The sequence below is a fragment of the Microtus oregoni genome, unplaced genomic scaffold, assembly GCF_018167655.1.
Source record: "Microtus oregoni isolate MIOR12 unplaced genomic scaffold, Mior012 000042F_ref0000377, whole genome shotgun sequence".
NCBI lineage: Eukaryota > Metazoa > Chordata > Mammalia > Rodentia > Cricetidae > Microtus > Microtus oregoni.
In genome coordinates this window covers 1923466-1935961 of record NW_024543209.1, presented here as the reverse complement: position 1 = coordinate 1935961, position 12496 = coordinate 1923466, and the positions used below count along the sequence as shown (strand labels likewise).

The following is a 12496-nucleotide window of genomic DNA, read 5'->3' as shown; positions in this document are numbered from 1 at the left end:
TTCTGTGAATTGTTCTGCTCTTCCCGAGAATTCCATGAACATGAGTTAACAGGCTGAGCTAGTTAACACGCTGATGTGGAGCTCGTGGGCACTGTCTGCTCTTTTGTGTATTCTAAATTACTTTAGCTTTAGAAACAGGTTCAGTTGTCTGCAAAGTAAAATAAATACACATGGATGGATGTATAAAGACTTGTAAAAGGGTTTTAATAAATTTTGCCTTGGTTTTCTGTTGCTGTTGATGATGATGATCATGATCATGATATTTTAGACAGTGTCTTCTCTAACATGTGCTGGCCTCAAACTCTCTATGTAGGCAAGAGTAGCCTTGAACTCCTGGTCTTCTTGCTTCTACCATCCAAGTACTAGGATTTCAGGCACTTGCCACAACACTTACCTCTCTCTCTCTCTCTCTCTCTCTCTCTCTCTCTCTCCCTCTTTCTTCCTGTGTGTCTCTGTCTCTCTCTCTTCCCCTTCCTCTTTCTCTCTGTGTGTCTTTGTCTCCTCCTGTCTCTTCCTCTCTATGTGTCTCTATCTGTGTGTGTGTGTTTGTGTGTGATGGCACACCAGGGTCTCTCCATCCACTTCTCCATGGCTTCCAGGGATCCAACTCAAGTCAATAAACTTGCACCATTCAACCCCAAGTGTCTGTACTTGTGAAGCCATCTCATCAGGCCATGATCGATCCGGTTTTTAATGTTTACCGTGTTGGTTTTAAACATCTTCCCTGTATGTTTATTGTCATCCAGCAGAACCTCCCATGCACAATCAGGGTTAAAATGATAACAATAGAAGGTTTCTTTCCCAAATTAAACCACATAGCGTCATTTCTTTCCTCCCAGGTAGTCATTTTCCTTTCATTCCATTTTTTCAACATAAAACCAAATGTCCATTAACAAAGCAGCAGCCTAACCCTTCGCTTGTGATCCAATTAAGATCTGCCAGAGGGTATCCCGACTCCCTATAAATAATGTAGACGCCACAGCGTGTTGTTAAATATGGATGTCCTGTGAGTGGCAGGTCTTCTGGCCCCTCTGGCCGCCTCTTGATAAAGCTTGTGTAAACCCCTCCTTGGTGTACTAGCCACAGGGAGTGGCCAGGCCTCACATGGTGTGTCCTGGCTTCAGAGCTCACTGCTGCCTTCTTCTGGGGCCCCTCCCCCATAGTAGCTCTAGCCACTACATCTGCCCACAGCTGTCTAGAAAGACTTCCTTGCTCTTGAGCTTCCAGCTCCCTTTAGGGTCTTTGGGGGCAGCCACCCCACACATAGACAGTTCCCTGGCTTACAATTCAACTTGGGATTTTGTTATGGTCATTATGTGATTTTTTTTCAATTATATTTATTTATTTATCATGTGTGTGCATGCATGCACATGTCACAGCTCACATGTGGCACTCAGAGGACAACTTGCAAGAGCTGGTTCTCTCCTTCTGCCATGTGGGTCCCTAGATCGAACTCAGGTGGGCAGGTACCTTTATCTGATGAGCCGTGTCATTGGCTCTTTTGTTGTTTTGTTTTTTGATCCCTCCCCGGCTGACTTTGAACTCATTGTGTAGACAAGGCTGGACTGGAACTTTGGGCAATCCTCCTGCCTCTTGCCTCCTGAGTGCAAAGACATGTGCCACTACACCTATCTCAGATGTTTCTGCAGTTTGGCTTTGGGTTTTGGTTTTTGGGTTGGTTTGGTTTGGGTTTTTTTTTTTCCAGGGGAGTGTTGCTGTCGTTATGGTTTATGATGCTGGAGATAAAACTCAGGCTGCAACACATGTGAGCCAAGCTCTCTCCTGCTGAGCTGTGTCTCTAGCCTCCAACAATCATGTTTCAATTATGTAGGTTGGTGCAAAATCAGTAGAGACCGAGCTTTATGGTGCGAATTTGGACCACACCAAGACGTCCATCCCATCTGCACTGTGCTGTGTACAGTCTAAGTTCACGGCATCAAATGTGCTTTCTCTTAGAATCTTTTGACCTGCACTGAGTTTGCCCAGGTGTTCCCCATGGTAAGGCAAGGAGCCTCTGAGGTAGCCGGATAAGCGCCATGTTGATCAAAGTAGGTTAAATCCCCACCAATAAAACAAAGGAGCCTCCCGTGCACAAATAAAGGCAGGTTGAGAATGGCTGCGTTGGCTTCAAAGAGATCGCTAGGTGCATCCAACACTTCTGAGGCACACACTGTGCACCACATTCTGAGAAAAGTGCTAAAAGTACCGACAGGAAAATGACATGACGGGCATGGGTGTCACCTGCTGCTACTCACATATAGCTGCAGAGCTGGAGTGTGACAGACACGTGTACACACTCTAGAAAGAGAGCCCACACCAGACCAAAGGGATGGCTGCACTGGCAAAGTCCGTCTCGGTGAACCAAGGTGTTTGGGTCGGGATTACTCACAGACATGTGGACCAAGAGTTACAGGAGAGCAGATGACTCAAAAGTAGCGCATCGCCCAAAGCCCATCTGAACCCAGGAGGCCGCTCGCAGAAGCTGCAGCCCAGGGCGCTATGCTCAACTCGCAGACGGCTCACCAGGTCTGAGAATCACCTGTCTTTACTAGGCTGGTGAGAGCCCCTCCCCTAGAAATTATTAGCTCCATCTGTAAAGCGGGGAGGAGCCTTCCAGAATCGCACAAGTTCCCACAGTCTCAGATGTGGAATGTTTTGCTCCCCACTCCAGAGTCTCTGTGTTTTCCCTCCTTCCTGGAGGGAATGTTTCAATTCGGAGAAAAGTGTTGTACAGCGAGACCCTACAGGCGACACAGAATGCTGGTCCAGGCTAAGAACCCTTCTAGGGACAAGCCCAAAGCTCAAGGCTTATGGAGACCAGAAAGATAGAGAGGTGCCTGTCATCTAACAGTCAGTGTGGTTTTGTGCCAGTACCACCCCAAATCCTTGCTAGATAGACATCTTATTCCCTGGCCCCACCTGTGCCCTCCACAACCTCCAGTTGACAAGACTCCCTGGATGATTTCTCTGCATGTTAAAAATTCAAAACCTAAGCCCCATGTTTCCATGAACCCAAAGAAGTTATTATAGGGAGAATTATTATTCCTTTTTTGTTGTAGTGGTTTGGTCGTTTGTTTTTGAGACAGGGTTTCCTATATTCCAGACTGGCCCTGTACCCACTAAGAAGCCAAAGATGACCTTGAACTTCTGATCCTCTTGCCTCCACCTCTCAAGTGCTGGGGTTGCATGCACCACTACACCCGGTTTATGCAGTGCTGGGGTTGAACCCAGGTCTTTGTGACCGCTGGGTGAGCATTCTGCCAACCAAGCTACCTCCCCACCCCCAAGATCATTGTGATCCACAAGTGAATGCAGCCATGCAAAGCTATGATGGAAGATGAGATTGGCTAATTGGACTCCTGGATGTGCAGGAGAGGCTACACAGAGGCCCACACTTGGAGTTTTGAAGGATGTGAATAGGAATTCTCCAGGCAGACCATAAAGAAAAGGGTAATTTCCGGGCAAAGAGTTCAGTGTCTACACATCGGGTATGAAAAACAACTTTTCCCGACAGAGTGTGATGGCCAGGAGTTTTGCAGAGCCTGTGAAGACAACTTTGGAGTTATGCTAAGAAGGTGGGGGCATAGGTAGGATCAAGGACTGCTACTTTTTCTGTAGGTTGCTAAGCAGAAAGTTACAAGCTGTGGGGAATGCTTTGAATGGCATATGATACACGAGAAGGGAAAGAGCCCAGAGGCCCCACATGTAGAGCATCAGGTGAATAAATGGGCGTAGGGAGGAAAGGTAGAAGAGAACTCAGATCTGATACAAAATTTCCAGTCTAGATTTCTAGGGAAAGCAATAAAAACAGGGGCATCCTAGGAGCAGCAGCTCCTAGTGAAGGGAGGAAACTTCCCCTGATGCTCTGTTGTGTTGGAGGAGCCCATAAGGCATCACTGGAAGGAGGGAGAACCCAGCACACTTGCTATAAATCTCCTGCCTTTAATCATTAATTAAAGAGAGGAAGGGAGAGAAAAAGAGTGACAAGGATAAGACCTTGGGAACCCCCCTTACTTAAAGGATCTACCAAGGGGCAAAGAAAAGATGGCGGTAAGATCATAAAGCTCTAAGAAGGATGACCTGGTCACCGATAAGACCTTAGTGGCCTGGGAGAGACCTGAAACTGCTGTCACTATGCAGCATCATGGGCAATTTCAGATGAGATTGGCAGGTCTGGCTAGTATGGCCCATAGACCGTGACTTCCAAATGCCACCTTGGTCAAAGAAAGAAATGCTTAGAGCATAAATGAGACACATTCCTTTGGTGTGCCCATCAGCTCTTTTCCAGAGAGGGTTAAGTGAGGGTGTTACCCCTGCCTGGATGGGAGCTCATCATCCAGTGGGCTGGAGTACAGTGGAACTGAATACAGGGGGAGTAAGGAGAATCCGTGTGGGACAAAGGCCTTACCTCCTCCCTGTACTTTCTGATCCACTGCCAAGTGAGCGAGCTCTCACCACCAGGGTTTCAAACCATTCCCACACTGTCCTCTCCCGCCAAGATAGGCTGTGATCCCTTTGAATTGAGAGACAAAAATAAAGCTTTTCTCCCAGAAATTCGGTTAGCTAGGTACTCTATTGTAGGAATGCAGATATAAGGCATTCAGAATTGCCTGTTTCTAGTGACCTTCAGGGAGGGGCTTCAGAAAGGGGGCAGGGTATAGACACAACTGTGGAACTGAGGAGTCAAGTTTTCACCTAATGGCTCTTGATTTTCTGCAAACCAATTGTCTAAATTGATGGGTTACTACTTAGAAACTCAGTGTCTGCCTGAAAGTTTTAAGATGTTAGTATAGATTTATTTTAACCCATGCTAGATCTTCAGTAGACCATATAATATATGTCCATAGCAGTCACACCGCCTCAGTTTTGTGTAGAATTAGCAAAACTATGGAGCTTTGAAGTCTGTGTTTACAACTGTTTCTAGTATCTCAAAAATACCTTTGAGTTTTAGTGTTTGTTGATAAGGATGTATAAATATTTTTAGAGTGTTTGTCTCTCTCCATAAATCAGAATAGTAGTAACTTTTAAAACTGTCTGATTTAATAATAAAGATTATTTTGTTTACTAGAAAATTTTCATGACCAAGAACTCCAAGCCTCTAAGTTCGAGGGGTCAGAAGTTAATTCTAATTTCTGATTTGTTTGAGCTGTTATCCGGGGAATATTTTAGTACGATGTATTCAGTTAAAATTCCTTCATTTCAGGTGGGCATAATGGCACACACCTGTAATCTTGGCCCTCGGAAAACTGAGGCAGGAGGATGGCTGCAAGCATAAGGCCAGCCCGAGCAGCAGAGAAAGACCCTGTCACAAGAATAAATTTAGTTTGATTTTATATGCATTGATGTTTTGCCTGCGTGTATGCCCATGTGAGGGTGTCAGACCTCCTGGAACTGGAGTTATAGACAGTTGTGAGCTAACATATAGGTGCTGGGGATTGAACCCAGGTCCTCTGGAAGAACAAGCAGCCAGTGCTCCTACTCGTTGAACTATCTCTCCAGCTGCAAATGATTTAGTTTTATGTGTCAGAAAAAAATTAAATAAACAGTTTCCTTATTTATAATGTTAACAGTCACAGTGTAACTGAGGTTCTCTTGTCATTAATTCTTCCACATTCCACAAGACTGTCGCCAGGAAAAAGTGTTCTCCACCATAGATATGAATGTGCCTGTTTGTTCATTTTCTGTTGCTATAACAAAACACTCTAAGCTGGGTACTTTATAAATAGAAAACTGTTCTTTAGCTCACAGTTCTGGAGACTAGAAGTCCAAAGCTGGGAAAACCCTATCTGGATTCCAGTGAAAGTTTCTTGGATATAGCAGGAGAGATGGTATTATGATGGGAGTGGTGTAGCAGGAGAAATGATGTCATTATAATGGGAGTGACATAGCAGGAGAGATGATGTCATTATAATGGGAGTGGCATAACAGGAGAGATGATGTCATTATAATGGGAGTGGCATAACAGGAGAGATGATGTCATTATAATGGGAGTGATATAACAGGAGAGATGATGTCATTATAATGGGAGTGATATAGCAGGGGAGATGATGTCATTATGATGGGAGTGACATAGCAGGAGAGATGATGTCATTATAATGGAAGTGACATAGCAGGAGAGATGATGTCATCACAATGGGAGTGACAGCAGGAGAGATGATGTCATTATGATGGGAGTGACAGCAGGAGAGATGATGTCATTATAATGGGAGTGACATAGCAGGAGAGATGATGTCATTATGATGGGAGTGACAGCAGGAGAGATGATGTCATTATAATGGGAGTGACATAGCAGGGGAGATGATGTCATTATGATAGGAGTGCCTGCAAGGCAGAGGGATTGCATGACTAGAAGACAGGAATGTGGCAGATAAAGCCATCAACTCAGCCTTTCCAGGACACTAGGGTAGAAAACCAGCCTCCTGTAGAAATGCGTTTTAACCTTTCAAGTGAATAAAGGACGTATTACTTCAAATAATTCTCTGTTCAGTCCGGAGAAGCAGAGCAGAGTTCAAAGCATGGATGGTCATTTCATGTGTGTGTTCACAAATAGATCTGGAGGACACTTAGGGGGTGGCTTCTGAGGATCCCACCCAGGGCCTGATGCTAAGGGAATACTCTGTGACTGAAGTGCTCTCAGCCCTGAAGAACGTTTCTGACGAGTGGTTTGTGAAACGTGCACCGTCAGAGGGTGAATTTTGGAAGGACAGTGTGGTATGATCGTGTCCTTTCATGAATGTGGTATGATGATGTGTTCTTGTGTGGTCATTAACAACAGCTTTGTTTGTTTATTATGTTCATGTCCCCTGCTCCTATACTCTCCCCCCCCACCCCGGTTCCCTGTGACAAGGATCCTGCTCATCTTCCAGGGTCAATGTGACTTTTAGTTTTCATGCTCACCTTGATACAGTCAAGTTGAACTCTAGAGAGGCATCTCAGTGAGGGATCGTCGAGATCTGGTTGGCCTGTGGGTATGTCAGTGGCAGATTATCTTATGGGAATTGAGGCAGGAAGACGACTCACACGTAGGTAAGGGGTCCCGAACTTTGTTCAAGAGAAGAAAGTGAACTGGATGCAAGAGTGCATGCATCAATTCATTCCTGTCTGCTCTTGACAGTGGATGCAATGTTACTGGGTACTTCAATTGCCCACCACTTTGACTTCCCCATAATAATGGATTCGAACCTTGAATTGTGAGCCAGATAGAATCTCTCCTTTAAATTACCTCTGTTGGGGTATCTGTATTTTACCACAGCGAAAGGAAATGAGACTAAGAGAGTCTAAAATAATCCTTTCTTTCGAAATTCCCCAGATTTCCATGTCCCACCATGCCCTGCCCCAGCTTAGAAGCATCTGAAGATTTGTACTTCCGTGATGCCTATATTTATAAGTGATCTGTTTATATCCATAAATGTTGATGAGACACCTACTGTACCTCAGGTCCTGTGTCACATTGCTGGTGGCCCTAAGACGAATGAGTAAAGAACTCCAGAGTTGTAGAGAAGACCAAACCCAGATTAGCCAGCAAATGATTGCTATATGATGTACATTCTCCTAAAGGTGTCCTAAGGAGTCCAGGAACTAGAGGTACAGGGGTGCAGGGACTGTCCCCCCGGAAGAGCTCTAGAAGGGGCTGGGAGATGGCCGTTGGTAAAGGGCTTGCTGTGTTAGCATGAGGACTTGCGTCCATGTGCAAAGCCAGGTGTGGCAGCATGCTCTTGTAATGCCAGCTCTGGGGAGATGGGGACAAACAGACCCCCGGGGCTCACTGACCAGCCCCAAGTCCAGCGAAAGACCCTGTCAATAAAGTGAATGATTTCTGAGGATCAACACCTGAGGTTGACCTCTGGCCTCCTCAAGCACATACAACCATATGCATGAACATGCTCCCACACCCACATGAACACATAACACATATACATACATGCTCTACTCAGTAAAACTTATAAAAGGCTGTTGGGGTTGAACCTTAAAGGATCTTTAAGAGTCTTCCAGTTAGAAGAGGAGCCTTCTAAACTAAGACGTTGAGGAGCGGGGTGGAGAATTAGAGACCTGTCTAGGGGTCACAGAATTGTCTTCTCTGTTCTGAGCCTATGAGCTCACTGAAGAGTGGACCCGGGGTCCCTAGCAGGGACTGTCCCAGGGCCTCAGAAATAGGGGATGCCCAGGAGCTTTTCCCTGATCAGCTGCATTCAATTGTGATCAGGTTTCCTCCCAATGAAACCTACGTAGTCCTGCGTCCTTGACTCCACGTTGTGTCTGGTGTTAATGTGCCATTGACCCTGTCTTTGTTTCTGTGCTGACGGTGATGAGAAAGGATGATGCATTATCACTCCGGCCGGTGACCTTCCCCTGTCCTTCCCCTTGCCATCTTCTGTCTCCCATCTCAGACGACATAAATGCAGGAAATTGGATCTGATATTACGTTAAACAGAAAAAAGATTTTCTTAAGAAAAGATGGGGGCTGAGCAGTGGTGGCGCATGCCTTTAATTCCCAGACTCAGGAGGCAGAGGCAGGCAAACCTCTTGAGTTTGAGGCCAGCCTGGTCTACAGAGCACATTCCAGGACAGCCACAGCTACACAGAGAAACCCTGTCTCAAATAAATAAATAAATAAATAAATAACAGAATATATGAGTTATCCCGTCTCCCTACCTGTCATACATACTACTGGGCACATTGCAATCCCCAGGGATGAGCTCAGTGGTAGAACATCTAGCAGGCCTTCTCAGAGCCCTGTGTTCCAGCATCAAAGAAGGGAAGGAAGGAAAGGAAATAAAGAGAGGAAAGGTGCGGTGGGGAGGGAGAGAGAAAGGGGAAGGGAAGGAAGCTCAAACATCAGTTGATCTTTCCCCGTGAAATTTGGAGCTGGCATTGAAACCCACATTAGCCTGCGTAGGACACCTCAGCCTTGAGCTCAAGAGATGGCACCTCTGGATATTTCCATTAAAAAAAAAAAGTCTCAGGTAAAAACATAGATGCGATGTAGGAAATCTCTCTCACAGCTCTCGGCTGGCCTTTGTCCCGATGTCTGCTGCTTCCCAAGTCCTGAGCTTTCAAGGCAGCAAAATAATTTCTTTGGGATCCCCCCAAAAAAAACCTTGAACTTGGTGACAGAGTTAGACTCATCAGGCCAAATGTAGTCACTGTCCAGCTGAGTCAAGGCGCATGTCCCTCTTGACATTCTGCCAGCTGTCGGCCCTCCAGCCAGCTCCCTTTGATGGGTATACTTTGCTATCTTTAACTCTGGGAAGTTTTCCCATGGAAATTTTATTTTTTCCTTCTTTTATCAGAAATTGTGTTTTCATTTGGCTGATGCTGGCAGTCAAAAAGAAAAGACAATTTGGAGATTCCAGATTCCGTCTACGTATCAATTGCAAAGCAAGCTCAGACTCTTAACACAAGCCCATTTCTCTCAAATGCCTAGCTCACATGAGCGAATTAGCCTGTGCCCCTGTGTATTGTTTCTGGTCTCTGCTGGTGTGGCCCGCTCCACTCTTACCAAAAAAAAATCTACTTTGGGCATGTCGAACAGAAGTTACCTCCTACATTTTTGAAAGGGCCCATCTAAACATACGTCAGGCAGGATTCTAATTTTAGTGGTACTGACTGTGTATGTGTCTCTCGGGGTGTTTTCCAATATAAAGCTGTTACTACATCGCTGAAGTGACTTGATTTCGTTTACCCTGTTTTATTTTTCATCAGTTGGCAGTGTTTTGATTTGTTCCTGCCATCACAGGAGCAACATATAAAATCCACGGGAGGATAGCCTTCCTGGAATAGGGACGGGCAAAGCCCCGAGGGTGGAACTTTGAAGCCTGGGACTCAGGGTTTGGATGTCGTTACTTTTCTCTGCCCAGGTTGGATTCAAACTCCCTTTGTAGCCAAGGATGACCTTGAACTTCTGATCCTCCTTCCTCCAGCTCCCAAATGCCGGAACTACTGGCGCTTGCAGCCGCAACCAGTTTGTGCTGAGGATCCAAACCAGGGCTTTCTCTTGCAGAGCAAGCATGCTTCAAACCGAACCACATCCTCACCCTGAGATCTGGGTTCTTAATGACCTCCCTTTGCACATCTCGCGATAAGGCTGTTGGGAGCCTTGACTCTGGAAAGAACCAATGCAAATAGGCCCTGTCTTGTCTCATAGTTGTGCACCCATCTTTTGATAGCAACTGCAAAGAAGTATTAGCACTTAGTGGGAATCCGATCTTTCCATAGTGTTCAATACCCATTAATAAAATGGAAGATAGTCCTTAAATTGACTTTCTAAAAGTTATTAATAAGCATATCCTTAAAACACTGTGTGGCACGTCTCTGTGGTATCATGAACAATTCTGTTTTCTTGGAATGGTTCCCGGGACCATTATTTTCTCTGGCAGAAGTCTCAAAATCCGAATAAGCCGTAAAAGAGAATCCAGCCTGAAGTCCTAAATCTATGTTGGCTTGTGCTTCTGTTGCTAGGATGCTCATCCTTTTTTTTTTTAATATTTATTTATTATGTATACAATATTCTGTCTGTATGCCTGAAGGCCAGAAGAGGGCGCCAGACCTCTTTACAGATGGTTGTGAGCCACCATGTGGTTGCTGGGAATTGAACTCAGAACCTTTGGAAGAGCAAGCAATGCTCTTAACCACTGTGCCATCTCTCCAGCCCCCTAGGATGCTCATCCTGTAGTCACTACACAGTCACTCTTCGTCTTACTGTTATATTCTTACTGATCTGTGTGCATGCAATGTGCTTTGCTGTGGCGTATGGTGCGTGTGTCTGCGTGTGTTGGGATGTGCACTTGTTTGCAAACATGTGGAGGCCAAACCAGGACCTCAGTGTCCTCCTCCTCCTCCACTGCCCTCTTCCTTGAGACAGGGGTCTCTCTTTCCCTGGACCAGGCTCACCACCTCAGCTAGACTGGCTAGTCTGTCTCCGCTCGCTCAGTGCTGGGATTACAGGCACACACAGCCATACCCAATCTTTTCTGTGGGTGCTGGAAATTCGAACTCAGGTCCTCGTGGCTGCAGAGCAAGCACACTTACCCACAGAGCCATTTCCCCAGCCCCTTGGTCATCTTTCTTGGTTTTAATTGTAATGGAACTGTGACATGAAGTGAATGTAAAATCTGCAGGGTTGGTTTTTTGTTTGTTTATTTTGTTTTGTTTGTTTGTTGGTTGGTTGGTTGGTTGGTTGGTTGGTTGGTTTGTTTTTCGGACAGGGTTTCTCTGTGCAGCTTTGCAGCCTGTCTGGAACTCATCTGTAGACCAGGCCAGCCTTGAACTCCCAGAGATCCACCAGCCTCTGCCTCCAAGTGCTGGGATGAAAGGCGTGTGCCACCACTGCCCAGCAATCTGCCAGTCCTTAGAGGAGTTCTTTCTTTTGGAAATGTGTTGATTTCACTGCCATTGATCAAAGTGCAGAAATGAAGACCGTAAAGCCAAGCACACAGTAGCACACACCTGTAACCCCTGCCTGTGAGAGACAGAGGCAGAAGGGGCACTAGGAACCAGCTCTAAACAGCAAGTTTCATGGCCAGCCAGCCAGTCACACAACCAGATCCTGTATCAAATTGGGGGTGGGGTAAGTGTGACCAAGCAACATGATGCACTCTTGAAGACCCAACACTTGAGAGACAGAGGCAGGGGGATCGGACATTTAAAAGTGTACAGTGAATTTCAAACCAGCCTGGACTACAGGGATCTTTCTCTCAATTAAAATAAAAAACGTTTAAAAAATCAAACCCTAAATCAGAAATTTGTGGTCAGAAGACTATTTAAGGACTGTGCTTGAAGCCCTGGGTTCAATCCCCAGCCTTGCATAAACCATAGTACCATGTGCCTGTAATCCCAGCACTGGGGATGTAGAAACAGGAGGACCGAAGTCCAGAGTCATCCTTAGCTCTCTACGTAGTGAGCCAGACCTACATAGACAAGAGAGACAGAGAGAGAGATGGGAGAGGAGAAAGAGGAAAAAGAAGAGAGAGAGAAGGGGGGGAGATAGAGGAGGAGGGAGACTAAGGCTTTAGTCTTTCTTTAGCCACTGACTCCTGTTATGGAAATGAGAGGTTTTATTGCTGTTATGTTTCGTGTGTTATATTATATCAGGTTGTTTGGGGTTCTTTGTCTTTAGAAGAGTCAATCAGCAACATTTATATAAAATGTTAGCTGCAAAACATAGTGAGTTCCTATGGGAACATACACGTGATTGAAATGGCCTGGGGACTTTTAAACATCTGAGGGTCTGACCAGGCACACGTGAGCTGTCACTGCTACCTGGAGATTGTTAATGGTAGGCTACATGATTAATGGGCCAAAACGGTTCAGCAAAGGACAGCCCGAGAGATTCTCTACCCAGAAACAAGGGAGCCAACTGTGTGTGTCCATAAAGAAGGGAGGGGAGAAATAAGACCCATAAACATGTCAGCTGTTCCATTCCTGTGGCCTTATCTGCCATCTCCACAAATACTTTAAGGACAGGTGGCTCAAAATATTCCTGTCACTAAGCTAGTTT

At 45.7% G+C, this 12496-nt stretch overlaps 1 protein-coding gene across 2 annotated transcripts in view; it reads left to right on the top strand.

The window, feature by feature from the left end:
* The window catches only part of Cap2 (cyclase associated actin cytoskeleton regulatory protein 2), a 138849-nt gene that overhangs the window by 108180 nt on the left and 18173 nt on the right, over nucleotides 1–12496 (top strand). The gene's annotated exons all lie outside the window — the stretch shown is intronic.